This window comes from Coenobita brevimanus, chromosome 53 (genome assembly GCF_032717465.1).
Source record: "Coenobita brevimanus isolate Jiangsu-jjx chromosome 53, ASM3271746v2, whole genome shotgun sequence".
Taxonomy (NCBI): Eukaryota; Metazoa; Arthropoda; class Malacostraca; order Decapoda; family Coenobitidae; genus Coenobita; species Coenobita brevimanus.
The window spans coordinates 35,272,938-35,293,613 of NC_137006.1; positions in this window are offsets into that span (position 1 = coordinate 35,272,938).

Here is a 20,676-nt window from a genome sequence, read left to right on the forward strand (position 1 = left end):
TGTCGGCTAGGAGGTTTGCCGTCACACTACGTTACGCTCTCAATCACATTTCGATATTACTGTGTATAATAAACTCCATAACCCAAGGGTGCCCTGTAACTCACCTCACTTACGATACACAAAGGGGGAAGGTGACAAAGAGACACCTACCTATTGTCTCTACTCGATGACGCACAATATTTCTAGCAGCAGCCCACGTTACACTGCACTGGTGATAGAGGGGAAGCCTTATCTGCGATACACCTACAATCCCTCCGGCTAATCAAACCCCTCGGCTACTTTCATCGATACTGGCGACAGTTGTGAACAAGGGTAAACTACAATAAACTACGTTCATCGATATTGGTGACAACGGGAAGTTCGAGCCAGTTTATACTGGCGGTGCTTCGACAATTTATAATTACAACCAACCTCCCTATCGCTCTGCGTCTACCTATGGTGGCTGCATCAATATTTGTGACAGCAGTAAATGAACTACAATCAAACCACGCCTAACGAGTTTATATGCAGCAGACGACTCTCCTGAACCACTACAACGATAAACAACAGCGATAAACGAAGCCTATTAACGTCTCAGTCAACAATCAATGAACAAATTAAGAATCAACTTCACAATCAAAACAATTCACGACTGCTCTACAAGCAACAATCATCAATCTAGCGACAAGCGAATACAGTGAGCACAAAACTACAAACCAGATGAGAAACAACAGGTAACAACAAGCAAAGTGAAGAAGGAGGAAGTGCATCTGTACGTGGTGATGTAACATCAACACATCTGATCTCCAATCCTCCCTCCTCCAACCTACTCCACCCCCCACCACGACCTCCACCACTCTTCCCCACCACCACCATCTTCAACTACCACAGTGAGGCAACGACTCAGCAGTGTCATCATTTGCTATGAGCATCATAACACGTTAATTAGTCCAAGGGCCTGACAACACCATGCTGCCATCCTGCATATGCCTGCCTGCCTGCCAGTCTGTTTGCCAACCCCGCAGTGATGACAACCGATTGCTGACGCATTCATACCAGGGTCCTGACCTACCTCAATCAAACCCTACCAACACCCTTCAGCCAACATCACTATCATCATCACTACTGCAGTAATTATCACTCAGTTGAACATTTACTCTATTAGTTTTATCGTGCTACTACCTTACCTATATACCACCTTACGCATTTACACAGTGACAGACAATATATAACCTCACATCAACATATAATACATATGAAAATCAAGTAAAATCAGAGAATTAAAATATAAGTACACAATATCCTTCATATTACAGTTACAAGGAAAATTAAGTGAAAATGCCCAACACAGATGGAGCTAGCAACGGTATGCAGTACTCAACCACACACGTGAGTACTCACAACCAATACCTAAAGATGAATTTAAGTATGAGCAAACATATCAGGCTGACTTCACAACCTTTGGAGGACTAAAGTACAAACTGGTGAGTGGTTACAAACGAAACTGAGTGAATACTGGACATATTAAAAATACTGTATATATAATTTTATATAAATTTTTTTATCACATATAATATCATTTAAGTATAAAGTGTGCAACATAACTAATCCAAACACCTTTGGTGTCTCACATAAACAGCTAGCAAGAACATTATATTGGCTAATTCATGATATGACTGATTAATGTAGACTTGCCATTGTAATGCTATTATTGTATAAATTATACACATATGTATCAATTATATAGCTACAATGACTACGCTTAAGATTCTTGGAATTATGATACAATTGCTACAGTTATATAACTACAATTATATAACTACAAACACTAGCATTACTGCAATTATATTACAATTGCTACAGTTCTGTAATCACAGTTTATTACATCCACATTTTGTGACAGTTGCGTTAACACAATGTAACTACAATTTTATTACAACTACAACTGTGTAGCAGTTGCATTAACACAATATTATGTTACAGCCACACCTGTGTAACAGTTGCATTTACACAAAGTAACTACAATTGCATTAACACGATGTAACTGCAATTATGATACAATATTCATAAAATTTTTTTACCTTTTAATATTATGTCTTCACTTATTTAGCTTACAGGTTGATTGTAATGTCAATTTTATATGCATTAATACTGTATGTTATGACAATATTTACTATCGCTGGTATGACAGCTTAGCGTGACCGAGCAATAAGTAGGCCAGCATGCTCTCTAATACAAGTTTCTCTAACTGTCTACACCAAACTACATGCACAGTACACACTACACTTCCTTTTCACAATTAATAGAAAAATGGCGCATTTAGACCTTGCCTCGGAGTCCCAAAGGGGGGTGGGGGACCACAAATGCCTCCACCATACGCCCCTCTCCCGATGACGACTCTATGAGTTGCCTGGAACCACTGTCTGATTAGCTTCTTCATTTCTGCAACATTCGCGGCCTTTCCTCTAACTTTCTCTGTGTTGAACATCACCTCTCCTCTTCTAAACCTCACCTTCTCTTTTTAACCGAGACTCAGCTGTCTGAGGCAACTGACAGCAAACCCTTTTTTGTATCTTCCTACTTTCTCTATACTCATTTCAAAGCCAAAGGTGGCTATTGTGTGTATGTATGCAACGATTTATCTTGCTCTCATGTTCCTGAACTTGATTCTTCTGAATTCCCTGCTCTCTGGCTTCGGCTTTCCTGTCATTCTCTGACTAAATATATCTGCAGAGTCTACTTATCACCTAATACCAGTGCTGGCCAGGTGTGCAAACACTTCTGCAAAGTGCAATTGCGCACCCTTGCGCTCCGATGATATCGTTTGCGCATTGCACACCGCACAAGACCATGTGCTATTTTGTGCTTGCGCACATGAGAAGGCAGGTGCACAAGCGCAAACTTAGTTGTGCTTTCACAACTTAATTTGTGCTTGCGCACCTGCCTTGTGCACCTGCCCTGTGGATTGCGCACTGCGCAATCCAAGGGACACGGGGTCTTCCAAGGGACACGTGGTCTTGGGAGCTTCCTGCATGGCTGGACAAGGGATGGGGGAGGCTGGGGCGGGTCGCAAGGGTGGGTTGGTGGGGGGAGGGGGGAGGGAAGGGGGTAGTAGCATTTCTTAATATGATTCAACAGAGATGATGTTATTTTTAATATTTTTTATATTATTATTAGTAAATAATAATAAATATACATTATTTATTAAGATTAACATATGCAATTCCTTACGAAAACCATTAAAATATATTATTCAAATCAAATAGGCTGTGGATATTTAATTTAAATACTCTGTTTTCATGATTTTGTATTTTTTGTAACGACTTACATATGCTATTGTATATCTATACTGAATTATTAAATAAATTGTCTTGACAAGACAATATATATATATATATATATATATATATATATATATATATATATATATAGATATATAAAGAGCATTATTCTGAAAGAGAGAGAGAGAGAGAGAGAGAGAGAGAGAGAGAGAGAGAGAGAATACGGGAATGGCAAAGGAGCGTCCCTTTGAGTGAGGAGATAAGGCATAAACTTCGTCTCTCTTCTCTCTCTTTTTCTCCATTCCTTCCCTCCTCTCTCTCTTATTCTCCATTCCTCCTCCTCTGTCAAAGAGAGAGAGAGAGAGAGAGAGAGTTGATGATACAGTAATCACGTGATCTTTGCCAATGCCTTGGTAAATATAGGCTGTTTTTCCCGGACTATAACCTACTGTACCTCAGTCACCACGGGTGGTGGGCAGGTTGCTAATTTAGTCATTCATTTAATTATACCAATATATATTTTACAGTAATTCCCACAAATATATGCAAATGATTTGCGCTAGCGCTTTGCGACATTGCACAAGCTAAATATTAGACTGAGCACTTGCGCAATTACAAATAATAGAAAATAATAATAATGAATAAAAGTAGGTAAGTAGGTATGATGTTTTATTTTAATATCTCAATATTTTTCAGTAATTCCCAAAAATACATGCAAATCGTTTTCACTTGCGCTTTGCGACATTGCACAAGCTAAATATTGCGCATTTGCGCTTGTGCAAGGTAGTGAACTGTGGATTGCGCTTTGCTCTTGCGCAAGGTCCTTCTTCATTTGCGCTGCCCACCACTGCCTAATTCTACTATCAAAAATTCTTTGACTATCGTACTTCTACGATGGAACACATTCTATCCATTTCTCCTTTCTCTGAAATCTCCATTCTAGGGGATTTCAATGTTCCCCACCACCTTTGGCTCTCCTCTCCTTTCACTGATCCACCTGGTGAGCAAGACTACATCTTTTCTATCCTTAACCCACCCATCCCGACAGATTTTACACCACTGACTACCCCCAATCCTGACCAATTTTGGATAAACATTTTTTTGGCTCAAACCTCCACTTTTGGTGAGAAACATCGAAAAATCATAGAGAAATCTCTCATCTGAGGTTTAAAATACTCGACACAGGTAGCAGTACCCCTTACCTTACTGGGTTTTCTATCAGGCTGGCTCCAAAGAAAACGAGTTCTGTGGAAGGGTAACTATTCCACACCACTCATAAACGGTATTAATTTATTTTATTTGGTATGAATTTATATGTAGTATGAGAGTAAATTGGTTTTCACACAGTAATATAGGTAATATAAGCATTGTTTCACTCACCAAACACATCAACATACCTGATTTTTTTTGGCGACATTACCTGTTCATCATCATCTGACTGTTTCTTCCTCTAATGCTACGTAAACTTTGACCTCCACATTGTCATCGATTGGAGAATCACTCTGGCTCTGAATTTCATACTGTGGCACGACATGTCTTTACTGGCCAGGTCACTGGAAACAGGTGAATTGCCGAGACAATGGCGTGCAGGGGGGGGAGGTCATGTGGGGTAAGGCATTGTTCCTGCCTGGCATCTTGTAGAGGAAGGTGTCCCGTGTATACATACCAAAAATCACGTGCGAAAATTGAATATTGTGCAAATTAGGGACCTTGCAATTCATGTGAGTTTATATACGTCAACGGGACTGACAGTGTCAAAACGTGTGGACTTATATAGACGTCAATGGGACGCGGGGGATTATGACCTAGGGCAGCTTGTACAGCACCCTGCCCGTATCCCTGACTGCCTTGGAGAGAGCTCCAACATACTTGACCTCTTCCTTACAACTAATCCTTCTGCTTACACTGTTAATCTTTTCACTCCATTGGGCTCCTCCAATCACAACCTTATTACCTTAACCTGTCCTGTTGCTCCGGTACAGCCTGTGGACCCTCCAAAGAAATGGCGATTGTGGCACTTTGGAGCTGCGGATTGGGAGGCCCTCAGGCAGTATGTCTTTGATTTTCCATGGAATGATTATTACTTCCATGGCCAGAAGCCATCTGAGTGTGCCTTGCACATTACGGAGGTTATTCTCTCAGGCATGGAAGCAAACATTCCCTTCTCATATCCTTTGACTAATGCAAGAAAGCCTTGTTTTAATTGTGCTTGTTCTAATGCTGTCCGCAACAAGGAGAGGGCCAATAAAAGGTACCGGAACCAACCCCTGAACCACATCTTTTTTATGTTTCTGCCCAGAATTGTGCTAAGTCTGTTCTTCACTCTGCTAAAAATAGTTTCATCCACACTAAATGCTCTCAACTCCCCAACTCGAATTCTTCCTGCTCCTTCTGGCACCTTGCCAAAAATCTTTCTAACAACTTCACCTCATCCTTCTGTCCACTTCTCTACTTTGATGGCTCTGTAGCTATTTCTTCTACTGATAAAGCAGATCTCTTCGCTCAGACTTTCTCCTCTAATTCCACCTTAGAAGATTCCGGTGCTGTTCCTCCATCACTTCCTCCCTCTGAATTCCTCATGGCTGACATTAAAATTTCTTCAGTTGATGTATTTTCAGCCATTACTAGCCTCGGTACTAACAAGACATATGGGCCTGATATAGTCCCTCCTGTTGTCCTCAAGAACTGTGCTTCTGTGCTTACACCCTGCCTAGGTAATCTCTTTCGCCTTTGTCTTTCAACTTGTACCTTTCCTTCTTGCTGGAAGTTTGCTCTCATTCAGCCAGTCCCAAAGAAGGGTGACCATTCCCAACCCTCTAACTATCGAGAAATTGCTTTAACATCCTGTGTCTCAAAAGTTTTTGAGTCTATTCTTGACAGAAAAATTTTAAAGCATCTTTCCTATCACAACCTACTTTCTGATTGTCAGTATGGGTTCCGTCAGGCATACTCGACTGGCGATCTTCTCACCTATCTTTCAGACTCATGGTCATCCTCCTTTCGAGACTTTGGCGAAAGCTTTGCCATTGCACTTGACATCTCAAAGGCTTTCGATTGAGTCTGGCATAAATCTTTAATTTCCAAACTGCCCTCTTACAGTTTCTATCCTTCTATCTGTGCCTTCATCTACAGCTTCCTTTCTGGTCGTTCTATAGCCACTGTTGTAGACGGCCATCGTTCTTCTCCTATATCTATTAACAGTGGTGTTCCTTAGAGCTCTGTCCTATCACCAACTCTCTTCCTTTTATTCATCAATGATCTTCTTAGTTGTACATCTAACCTTATCCACTTGTATGCTGATGATTCCACCCTTCACCTTTCCATTCGGTTCCCACAACGTCTATCCCAGCAGTTACTTCAACAAACAAGGGATGAGGCTATGGCACTCATAATGTCTGACCTGGCTCGTATCTCTGACTGGGGTAAAAATAATCTTGTTTTTAATGCATCTAAGACTCAGTTTTTACACCTATCAACCCAACAAAATCTTCCACATGAGTACCCACTAAAATTTAATAATATCCAGTTCAATCCAGCATCATCTTTGAATATGGTTGGAGTTTCATTCACTCGGAATTTATCTTGGAAAGATCATATTACATCTCTTGTAAAATCTGCTTCTAAGAGATTAGTTGTGCTAAGCCGACTCCGTACCTTCTTTACCTCTGCACAGTTGTTGACTTTATACACAGGATTTATTCATCCCTGTATGGAGTACAACTCTCATGTGTCGGGAGGCTTCCCACATACAGCTCTTTTTAATAGGGTGGAGTCAAAGGCGTTTCGTCTCATTAACTCTGCTCCTCTTACTGGCTTCCTTCAACCTCTGTCTCTTTGCCACACTGTTGCCTCTTTATCTCTTTTCTATCGCTACTTCCATGGTCACTGCACCTCTGAACTGTCTGCTTGCATCCCTCCACCTCTACGACGGGTGCGTAGCACCCATCTACCAATAAACTCTTTTCCCTTTTCTGTCCAACTCTCTAATGCAAGAGTTAACCGTTACTCCCGATGCTTCATTTATGCAACAGGTCAACTCTGAAACTGTCTCTCTCTGTCTGTATTTCCTACTTCCTATGATCTTTAGTCTTTCAAATGCATTGTGTCCAGGCATCTCGAAATGAACAGATCTTGAATTTGGCTCTCTTTTGTATTGTTTTTTTTTTTCCTTAGAGGGAACTGCTTAGCGGCCTCATAGCCTTTGGTTCCTTCTTCCTCGCATAAAAAAAAAATACAGGCACTAATATATTGCTCATGTCACAGTGTGCAGTATGTAGTGTCTGCTGGAGACATACACAGTTTATCACTAGGAATGTCAATGCACGTGATGTATATCCATAATCCTGTTGTCCAGACTATCAAGAATGTCTTAACACATGATGTATCTCAATCTCTTTGTAGTCCAGACGACCATGAATTTCGTGATGTGTTCAAACACGTGGGTTAACCAGCTCTAGTTGTTTTGTCCATAAAAGTGGAATCTACCAGACACTACATCACACACATAGCCTACATCTCCTCCGAGCTGTATATAATCTTAGAGAGATTCCCTTCAGGTCAGAAGGGGTTGGTGAGAGCCCAAGAATATGACTGAGGGCAGAAGGCAGGAGAAGAGGTCGGCTAGGAAGTTTGCCGCCACGCTACCTTACACTGTCAATCACATTTCGATATTACTGTGTACAATAAACTCTGTAACCAAAGAGTGCTCTGTAACTCACCTCGCTTCTGATACACAAATGGGGAAGGTGAGAAAGAGAGAGACCTACCTATTCATTCAACTCGAAAATGCACAATTTTACTAGCAGCGGCCCACGTTACACTCCACTGGTGATAGAGGAGAAGCCTAACCTACGATACACCTACAAACCCTCCATCTAATCAAACCCCTCGGCTACTTTCACCGATATTGGTGGCAGCAGTGAACAACTGTAAACTACGATTGAACGTAGTAACATATCCACATACATATCTACTGTATACACCCATTCATATACACAAATATATACATACATACATACACACATACATATACATATTTACACACACAAACACACACATCACACATTCTCACACACACACACACACACACACACACACACACACACACACACATATATATATATATATATATATATATATATATATATATATATATATATATATATATATATATATATATATATATATATATATATATATATATATATATATATATATATATATATATATATATGATGAAATATAACAATAGAGTGGTGAAAAAGGTATATCTGAGCGAATTTTAAGGAGGGAGGAGGCGAGGTAGGCCAAGGAGAAGGTGGAGAGATATGGTGGATGAGTGTGTGAGGAAGAGAGGTTTGGAGGTTAGTGAGGCTAGGGAACTGACAAGAGATCGAGCTGGCTGGATGAATGATGTGAGAAGTGCATGATCTGGAATCTGGCACCCGTTTCTAAAAGACAACGTCCGAATAGACTCTATTGTATGAATATATGTGAAGCTACAAAACGTGGTGAATGTTTTTGGCGTATCCAATAGAGCCATGATTCCGGAGGCTTGAATGATGAGTGAATGGAAGCGTGGTCCATTAGACCGGGCAAATTCTGGCTGTCTGGAAATTGATACTCCTCACCCTGCCCAAGGGTGGGAAAGGAGGTCCGGATGATGATGATATATATATATATATATATATATATATATATATATATATATATATATATATATATTTATTTATTTATATTATACAGTATATATGATATATATATATATATATATATATATATATATATATATATATATATATATATATATATATATATATATATATATACAGTATATATATATGCACACACATACAGTGTGTCCCGCATGTCGTGCACCATAGGGAAAATTAAAGTTTAGAATATTAGTCGAAGTGCTGACCGTCGGGCCGCATTCAAATATTCAGACAGGTGATCCAATCATCGAGGACACGTTGTATGATGTCAGCAGTTATTTCTCTACATGCTTCTTTGATTCGTGATTTCAGATGAGGCAGTGACATTATCTTCTCTACATACACAACGGCCTTTAAATGACCCAGCAGGTAAAAATTGAGAGGTGTGAGCCATTAGACAGCAAAATGAGCAAGGGCTCCGTCTTGCTGAAACCACTGTGGATATTCTCCCTCAGGATTCAATACACTTAGAAATGCCTTGGTATTCAGCATCTCCAGATACCTTTCTCCTGTGACACTGTTGCCAAACAAGAATGGACCAATCAGTCTGCCTTTCCACAGACCACACCACACCACTACACATCCTGAGACGACCAACAAGGAATGTTTTGGCGATTAAGGTCTACGGACGCATAAAAGTTGGCCTCATCAGAGAACAAAATGCCGGTGGCAAAGTCGGGGGTCACAGTCCACCACTGATAAAGCCCACTCTCAAAACTGCACTCGCCGAACTGGGTTGTCCTCGCTCCGCTTCTACAGTAATTGCAATTTGAACGGGTGCCACTTCTCCAACTTCAGGATGTGGTGAATGCTGCTTTTATTGACCCCGATTTCAGTGGACAATCTGCACAGAGATTTCCTTAGACTCAGAGCAAAGCGTGCCACGATAACACTACGTGTTGCTTCATTTACAACAGTCTTTGGCTGTCCTGAAAGTGATTTGTCACACACACTTTCCATCTCCTTGAATTTGGCAATCAGTCGTACAACAGTGGTATGAGAAATTGGGGTCCATATGGATGTCGGCAATTAAATAACTCATTTCCACTGTTCTCACTCTTGACTTGTGTCCTTCCAGCAACGTCCAAGCTTCACTTCCATATGTCAGAGTTGGTATCACAATACTATCATGCAACAACTTTTTCACTTCCATGCTCACTTCCCTGTTTCTTATCACTGCTTTAGAGGAACCAGCAACCTTTCCTCCTTGTTGCACCCTTTCAAGCACTTCACCCTCCAAACTTCCATCCTTACTTATCACGCTCTCGAAGTACAGGGTGACCCAGAAAAACCTCCCACATTTCAAAGGTAAATGAAAAAGTAATGGTTAAAGATAATCAAAACATTATTTGCACACATGAAACTTCAATCAATACAATTTTTATTCATCATGTTTTAAAGATGACATCCTCCAAATGGTATCTGTCATTGTCTATACACGCTTGGAGGCGATTTCTGAAGGCTGCCATGGCTGGACGGGTCATGTCGGCTGGAACAGCAGCTATCTCCTGCTGAATAGCAACCTTAAAGGCTTCAAGAGTTTGGGATCGATGAGTATACATTCTTGATTGTCTATACACCCCTCCAAGCGTGTATAGACAATGACGGGCACCATTTGGAGGATGTCATCTTTAAAACATGATGAATAAAAACTGTATTGAATGTAGTTTCATGTGTGCAAAGGATATTTTCATTATCTTTAACCATTATTTTTCCGTTTACCATTGAAATGTGGGAGGCTTTTCTGGGTCACCCTGTACTTAAACGTACTCACATTTTCCATTTGCTTCTCATCCAACCTCACTGTATACATTCACCTTTAGATTCTGTTTCTTACACACTCTCCCAAACTCATCCACGCAGCCTTGCAGCTCCGCTTCGTCTTCACTTAACAACACAGTATCATCTGCAAACAACAGTACAGGGAGTTTCCAAACACTACCCTTTCTCACTAGGACCACTCCAACATCCACTGCCCTACCATGTATCTCTTTTATTACCCCATCCATGTACAGATTGAACAACCATGGAGACATGACACAACCATGTTTCAACCCAACCTTCAAAGAGAAAAATTCATTCAGTTCACTGTCCACGCGCACTGCAGCCTTAGCACCATCATACATACTCTTCACAGCATTCAACAACTTCCCATCTACTCCATATATTCTTAATACTTTCCAACGTCCTTGTCTATCCACCCTGTCATATGCTTTCTCCAGATCCATGAAGGCCGCATACAACTTCTTTCCCTCCTCTAGAAACTTTTTCATTAGATTACAAGATGATTTAATTAATTTGGAGCTTTGCATTTTGGAGGCACTTGCCAATAAAGAATTCATGATAGGGGTTTTCTTGAACATCCATAAAGCCTATGACATGACGTGGAGACATGGTATACTAATGAAGCTCTATGCTTATGGTTTAAGAGGTAACATGCCTGTTTTTATTTCCGATATTTTAAGGGACAGAACCTTCTGTCAAATTGCCTCATAACGTAACGTCTGATCTATTTATCCAAGAAACCTGAAGTGCCTGAGGGAAGTGTACTTAGTCTCACTTTGTTTAGTATTTATGATCCATGAGAATCTGTCATCAGCCCCCATTCCGAGGAATCTTTAATTCTCACTCTGTGCTATTTTGCAGAATGGCTCTCTTCCCATAATGCACAGTATTCAGCTGGGCAGATTCAAGCAGCCCGTGATATGTCCACCAATGGGCCTTGAGTTGAGGATTTAAGTTTTCCATCCCTAAGTGTGCTACTGTAGTTTTTACCACTCGTAACGTTTCTGATCTGTGTTTGACTTTTGATAATCGGCCAGTACTGTTTCAGAATTTTGTAAAATTGGGGGGCCTCTGTATTGATCGATGATTAAACCTAAAATATTTTCTCAGCAATTTACTTGCTCGTTATGATAAACCACTGAATGTCCTTAAAAGTACCTAGCAGGTATTACTGCTTGGGGAGTCGACGAGAAATTTTTATTAATGGTATACTAGTCCCTTATTAGATATAAGCTGGACTATGGCTCATAGGTGTATGCTCAGCCTCTGAATCCACACTGAGACAATTGGATGTATTACAGAATAAATGTATGTGAATGTGTCTTTAAGCCTTGTGGTGTACACTTGTAGCTCATATGGAATTGGAGGTGAATGTACAAAGATACATCTATCTTCCCAAAAGTCTGACGAATATATACAGGAAAACTCGAACTATTTGAAACACGCATTGGTAGACATAGGGTTTTCATTGTATTTCGCCAGATGTACATTTTCTTTGGATGGAACTGGGCTGATAGATCTGTCTTTGATTATATCTCCCTTTCTTATTAATCATGACCACCTGCTGCTATCTTACAGTACAAGAACTGTTAGAAAATGTGATATCGGCAATGTGTCCTGTCTGTACTCCCAGGGTCTATACCACAGTCTTGGCCTACGCTGGGGGTTCGTTGGCCACTTGCCGTTCGCTTCCACTTAGGGACTCAGGAGCTAGCTGTGAACCTCAATGACTATGATAAGGTGGCGCATAAGAATATAGCCCCTTTGGAGACTCTCAGTTTTGATGTTAATACTATATGCCTCCTAGCATGGAAGACCAACCTCCGGAGGCGGAGGTCCACCACTTGTTCCATAACATGATCATTTCTCATCTGGGGTCCCACCAACTGTATACTGATGATTCCAAGTCGAGGGAATGTGTAGGTGCTAGTGTGTGGTCAACTGAGTGTGCCCTCAACTTTGGGTTGCTGACTCATACATCTGTGTTTTCCTCCGAACTTTTTGCTATTGACAAAGCCATAAACTATACTCTTAACTCTAGGCATGACTCATTCGTCATATTTTCAGACTACAAATCAGCTCTTCAGGCAATTGCCTCATGCGGTACAGTTTCTCATGATGTCTAGGGCTGCATCATTAATAAGATTAATAAACTGCATTCATGCAACAAGTCCTCATGCTGATTCCAATAAGCCGGCTGACTTACTCGCGAAATCGACTATGGAAGTCGAGGAGACTCGGGACGTTCCTCGTGATCTGAGGTAGTGTATCTTCCATGAAAAGAAATCAGTAAATCTTCTGTGGCAAGGTCAGTGGACCAGACTTAGTATACCAACACGCAGGCCACTCCCAGGCGAATGAGACTCTGTCAGTTGTCCCAGTCGCCTGGAAGAAAGAATATTGGTTCGGTTAAGAATGAACTGCATATATTGAGAGACAATTTAACCGCACTGTGATACCTGTGGTGGGGTTTTATCTATCGGTCATATCATCCTGTGCTATCGGCGATTTCTTCGCGAACGTGCTATGTTATAAACTACTGAAGCCCAGCAAAGGTCCCCTTCACCCTTTCCACCATCTAGGATGATGGGGGATATTGTTATGACTGATAAACTGATGGCTTTCTCGAAGGAAACAGGGTTGATTGGACTGATGTGACTCTTTTACAGTGCGGTAATGGTTTCTGTCATTATATTTAATTATTAACTGAGGGTTGACAGTTGACGAAATTGAAATAGTTCCTGCTTCTGACTGATGGTTTTCTGGGAATGATGTCCCCGTGTTACACCATGTGCCTCGCCTGACTGTCAACAATTTTGTGGCTACATGTGTGCAATATAGAAAGGTACTGGGTATTTTCAGTCAGTTTTTTTAAATGCAAGGAAGAAGGGGCCAAAGGCCAGGAGCCTGCAAACCGCTCATTCAAAAAAAAAAAAAAAGAAAGAAAAAAAGCGAACAAAAATACAACAGAGAGCCAAATTCAAGATCCATTCACTTCGAGATGCCTGGGCACACTGCGTTTGAAAGACTGGAGATCATAGGATTAGGAAATACTGACAGGGAGACAGTTCCAGAGTTGCCTAAATGAAGGACTGGGAGTAACGGTCAACTCTTGCATTAGAGAGTTGAACAGAAAAGGGATGAGAGTTTGTTGCTAGACGAGTGCTACGTGCCTGTCGTTGTGGTGGAAGGGTGCAAGCAAATAGCTCAGAGAAGCAGTGACCATTGAAGTTGCGATAGAAAAGAGATAAAATGGAATAGTGTGGCGAAGAGACAGACGTTGATGGAAGCCAGTAAGAGAAGGAGAGTTAATGAGACAAAAAGCCTTTGACTCAACCTTTTGGAGAAGAGTTGTGTGTGGGGAGCCTCCCCACACATGAGAGTTGTACTAGACGCAGGGATGAATAAAACCAGTCTATAAAGTCAACAACTGTGTAGGGGTTAAGAAGGTACGGAGTCGGCTTAGGTGTTCTGTTAGGCAAGATATTCAATTTTTTGTACATTTGTAAATACTCTGCATCCATTTCTACAAGTTCTCTTAATTAGGGTCAATAGCTGATGTAAATGAAATACTGCATTTCCTGACGCCTTTGGTTCTCTCTCATACACTGATGTCCCCTATACTATACTCGGTTTCTTAGAGTCCAAAACACTGATTTTGCCAGCTGAGGACAGGTGGATTTGGTAACACTGTGCGATGCACTCGGGCTGTGATTGGTCAATTACCGTTGTTTGAACGTTCACCAAACTGACTTCGTATTCCAACCAAGGCCCTCATTTATTTGTAAGATACCAGAATATATAGATACTTATTAAAGCAATGATATGCTTAATGATAAATATGTGCCTTTTAAATTACTAGAGATAAACCTGAATGACAATGATAACAAAACTAAATAAAGTCGCAACTGGACGCATACGACCACAGTTAGCGACTGTGGCGGGATTTCAGACGTTCAAACCAAGGTGGTTCCGAGTTCCTGTGAAGGCTTGAATGATTTTCCCATCACTACTACACAGTGTCACGGTCTACAGTCTACACCATGCCCTTCATTATCTCATCTACTAACATCCAACCTTACCCTAGATACGCTTAGCTTATCTTATAATAATTATCATTTGTGTAAGCACACACACACACACACACACACACACACACACACACTGCGGCCTATACATGCTATTCTCAATATACTGTACATACAGTACACAAAACATTACCTTCATAGGTAACAGTGGCTTTAAAAACCTGCATTTGTTTGTATTCACAGTCAGATTCAGTAATAATATTTCTTATACGAATAAGTTTGGTGTTTGATTTTCCTTAACATTTTCATAAGTATCATAAGAGACAGACGTACATACAGACAGATGGACACCCTATCCCTGGCCACCATGCACCCTCTCCTCAAGCAAGATGTATCTCTGTTCCCTCGACAGAGAACCGGGAAAGTATAGGATTACGTCACTGTAGAATGAACCGAATTTTTGTTAATGGTGGAAGAAAGGTTAGTACGTTAAAAGAAATCCCCATGAGAAAATAATAGTTGAACTATGCTGCTATAATAAAACCGCGTGCAGTGCGCACGAAATCAAAGATACTGAAAGGAATTCAAACAAATTAGTCGCTGACTGTTGTCCGTATGCGTCCAGTCGCGACTTTAGTTTTGTTATCATTCTCGTTCAGGTTTATCTCTGATTTAAAAGGAACATATTTATCATTAAAGATATCATTGCTGTAATTTGTAACTGTATTTTCGGGTATTTTACAAATTAATGAGGGGCTTGGTTGGAATACAAAGTCAGTTTGGAGCACATCCAAACACAATGGAAATTGACCAATCGCCGCCCGAGTGCACAGCGCAGTGTTACCAATCCAGTTGTTCTCAGCTGGCGAAATCAGTGCGTCAGACTCCGTGAAACCGACTATAGTTGATGTGCACTGACTGACATTCAACAGGTGGTGAGTGAAGGTGTGTAATGTAGAAAGGCATTACATATCTGGAGTCGACGATATGGTGTTCATTTGGTGGAGGTTTTCCCCCCTTAGAATAAATATAATAGGTTTAGCTATTTCTATCTTAAGGCTGAGGTGAAGGGTAGCGATTACTTTCTTAAGTTTATCAGTAATAGGTTCATAGATTCGGTTCTTTATGACAAAGAAATAAAAACAATAAATAATAATGCAATACATTGTATATATATATATATATATATATATATATATATATATATATATATATATATATATATATATATATATATATATATATATATATATATACGATGTAGTGCTGCTCCCAGGTGTCCCATCCTTTCCTCTCCTCCATCCTTCTCTCCTTCCATCCTTTTCTGTCTTTCCCTCAGTCTTTTTATTTTATTTATTTATTTATTTTTTTGTCCTGCCTACTGGTGACTTTACACTCCCTCTTCTTTCTTTCCTTCATTCTATCCCCTTCCTTCTGGCTGTGGGTGATTCTGCACTGAGTGACAAGCCAAATGGTTTCCTGTACAACATGAAACCATTTACTACGCTGGATGAAAACCATATAACCAAATTTTGGCGCCTGGTGGTTTAGCGGGTAATTATTGCGCTCCAATCAGATTGAGCCAGTGAAGGTTAATATCCAAGGGATGGTTGGGGTTTATTGCTCACGCAGTGCCACTCAGGAATGAGTGAGGCTGGTCTCTCTCATCTTAAATGTCGGGACCAACTGCCTAGCCCCAGGCTCCTACGCTCCTCATGGAGCAACGTAGGACTGGATGATATATATATATATATATATATATATATATATATGTGTGTGTGTGTGATGCGGTGAGGATAGATAGATGCGATGAATGTGTTTGATATGGATATAAATGGAGATAGAGTAGATCCTGATAGATACCTCCCCTTTCTTGGGGATAGATAGATAGATAGATATATATAGATAGATAGATAGATAGATAGATAGATAGATATAGATATATATTGCCAGACGCCTTAATCCCTTTTACGGGGTGGCCACAAACAAATCGCCTCCACTCACCCTGTCCCTCGCCATTTCACTGCCCTGCTCCCAATTCACGCCCACCTCTTTCATATACCTCTCCACTCTATCCCTCCATCTCATCCTTGGCCTTCCCCTCCCTCTCCCCCTCCACCTCACTCACATACACTCTCCTCGTCAGTCTCTCACTCTCCACACTCTCCACATGGCCAAACCACCTCAGTGTGTTTCTCCAAACGCTTCCTAGCACATCCACATCCACACCATAACGCTCCTTCCATTCTCATTTGTCAGTCTGTCTCTCCATGTGACTCCACAGGCTCCTCTCAAATAACTCCTTTCCACTGCTCTCACGCTTGACTTGTGTCCCTCCAACAACGTCCAATCTTCACTTCCATACGTTAGAAACGGTTTCACAATACAGTCATGTAATAACTTTTTCACTTCCATGCTCTCTTCCCTGTTTCTTATCACTGCTTTCAAGGAACCAGGACACCACCCAAGTACTTAAACGTATTCAAATTTCCATTTCCTCATAATCTAACCTCAATGTACATTCACTGACTTCACCTCTCTCGAAGACCATAATTTTACTTTTCCCTATATTCATTTTTAGATTCCGTTTCTTACACACTCTCACAAACTCATCCACCAAGCCTTGCAGCTCCACTTCGTCTTCACTTAACAACATAGTATCATCTGCAAACAACAGTACAGGGAGTGTCTAAACACTGCCCTCTCTCATTAGGGCCACTTCAACATCCACTGCCCTACCTTGTATCTCTTTTATAACCCCATCCATATACAGATTGAACAACCACGGAGACATGACACGTCTGTGTTTCAACCCAAACTTTAAATAGAAAAATTCACTCAGTTCACTATCCACACGCACTACAGCCTTAGCACCCTCATACATAATCTTCACAGCATTCAATAACTTCCCACCTACTCCATATATTCTTAATACATTCCACAATCCTTGTCTATCCACCCTGTCATATGCTTTCTCCAGATCCATGAAGGCCGCATACAACTTCTTTCCCTTCTCTAGAAACTTTTCCACTGAAGATCTAAGAATGAATATCTGATCTACACAACTCCCTGTTCTTCTCCAACTAATTCCTCTGTTATTTCCCTAACTCTGTCAATAAGTATCCTACCGTATACTATTCCTACTACACTAAGAAGACAAATGCCCCTCTGATTGCCACACACTTCTTTTTCCCCTTTCCCTTTGTACAAGGGAATAATTATACCTGACTTCCAGTCCTCCAGGACTCTACCTTCCTCCCAGGCCAATCTGCACATCTTCCACATCCATTCTACTACTATCTCTCCCCAGTGCTTCAGGATTTCACCACGCTCTCTCCTGGAGCTTTCCCCATTTTGACTTTCTTCACTGCTTGCACAACTTCCATCCTACTGATTTCTTCCTGTCTTCTCACCTCGTTCCTTCTCCCAGCCATTCCCCAGCCACTTACACTCGCAATACTTTCATTCTTTATGTTCAACAGTTCATTAAAATGTTCCCTCCACCTGTTCACTTTTTCTCCCTTCTCCACTAGTAATCTACCATTTTTATCTTTCACTCCCCTACTAACTTCATTGCCACCCTGTCTTAATCTCTTTACCTCTTTCCAAAACATTTTCTTACATTCCCTCCACTTGACACTCAAATTCCTTCCAAATTCATCATCCACTCTCTTCTTACTCTCTCATACTAATATTTTCGCCTCTCTCTTCCTTTCTACGTATAACTCTCTCTTCCGCCTCTCAACTTCTTCCACGCCCCTATTTCTCATCTAATCATTGTATGCTTTTTTCTTTTGTACCACAGCCTGTCTCACCCCTTCATTCCACCATGCTGTTCCTCTCATCCCCTTTCATCTTCTCTTCACTGCACACACCACCTCACATGCTGCACAGATTTCTTCTGTGAATATCTTGCACACACCTTCCACGTCCCCCATTTGCACCAATTCATATTTGCTCAATCGTTCCTCCGATTCTCACTTATATTCTGCCTTTTTCTCATCCTCTTGTAACCTTTCAAGTTTCCATTCTCCTTGTGTCTACTTCTTCCTTCCGTCCTTCTCCTTCTTCAATTTCTCCATTTTACTTGGACCTTGATTCTGACCATCACCAAATGGTGGTCAGAAAGCCCACTACCCAAACGTCTATATGCTTTTGCATCCATTACACATCTTCGTATCCTTTCATCCACACACACATAATCAATCATTGCCTTCCTTTCATTCAGTTCACCATCCACCCTTCTCATCACTCGCCATGTGTACCTGTGGATCATTTTATGCCTGAAGAGGGTATTGGCTATCACCAGCCCCCTCCCGGCACAAATGTTCACTAAAGCACTGCCATTCTCATCCATCTCTGCAGGCACACCCCACTCACCAGCTACTCCATCCACCTTCACATTCTCTACTTTACCATTCATATCAGCAATCAAAAACACTCTCTCATTCCTTTTAAACTTTTCCATGCACACTTACATTTGTTCAGAACTCATCTCTCACTCTGTATGCACGATCTTGCGTTTGGTGTATACACATACACAATCACCCACATTTGTATTCCAAATTTCAGTCTTACCCACACAATCCTTGAGCCAACTGATCCGTACTCTCTTATATTCTTCTTCCATCTGTTACTTACAGCAATACACACTCCTATTTTTGGCCACTCATTCTCACCTCCTCCTGAAAATATACCCCATCCATACTCCCATTCTCTGACACTCTCACCTCCACATTTAGTTTCAGTTAATCCTCATACATCAAATTCCGCACGCTCAAGCACCTGGACAATCTTTCTGTTTCACCTCTTCATTTGCACCCCTTATATTCCACGTCGCCATCCATATCATATATATATATATATATATATATATATATATATATATATATATATATATATATATATATATATATATATATATATATATATATATATACTGTACCTATCTATTTATAACTATCTCTCTATGTATCTATCTATCTATATATGTATATTTATTTATTTATTTATTTAATTATTTATATTTTATGTGAGGAAGAAGGAGCCAAAGGCTGAGCCCGCAAAACAGTTCCTTCCAAGAAAAAAACAAAAACAACACAAAAGAGAGCCAAATTCAAGATCTGTTCATTTCGAGATGCCTGGACTTACTGCTTTTGAAAGACTGGAGATAATAGGATGCAGGAAATACAGAAAGAGGGAGACAGTTCCAGAGCTGACCTTTTGCACAAATGAAGGACTGGGAGTAACGGTTAACTCTTGCATTAGAGAGTTGGACAGAAAAGGGATGAGAGTTTGTTGCTAAACAGGTGCTACGCACTCGTCGTAGAGGTGGAGGGATGCAAGCAGACAGTTCAGAGGAGCAGTGACCATTCAAGTAGCGAGAAAACAGAGATAAAGAGGCAACAGTGCGGTAAAGAGACAGAGGTTGAAGGGAGCCAGTAAGAGGAGGAGAGTTGATGAGACAAAATGCCATTCACTCCACCCTATTGAGAGGAGCTGTATGTGGGGAGCCTCCCACACATGAGAGTTGTACTCTAAACAGGGGCGAATAAAACCAGTGTATAAAGTCAACTACTGCACAGGGGTACAGAAGGTACGGAGTTGGCTTAGCAGACCTATTCTCTTGGAAGCAGATTTTACAAGAGATGCAATATGATCTTTCCAAGATAAGTCCCGAGTGAATGAAACCCCAAGCATGTTCAAGAATGATGCAGGATTGAGCTGGATATTATTTAACTTTAGTGGGTACTCCTGTGAAAGATTCTGATTGGTTGATAAGTGTAAAAACTGAGTCATTGATGCATTAAAAAAAAAGATTATTCTACCCCAGTCAGAGATATGAACCAAGTCAGACATTAGGCGTGCCATAGCCTCATCCCTTGTTTG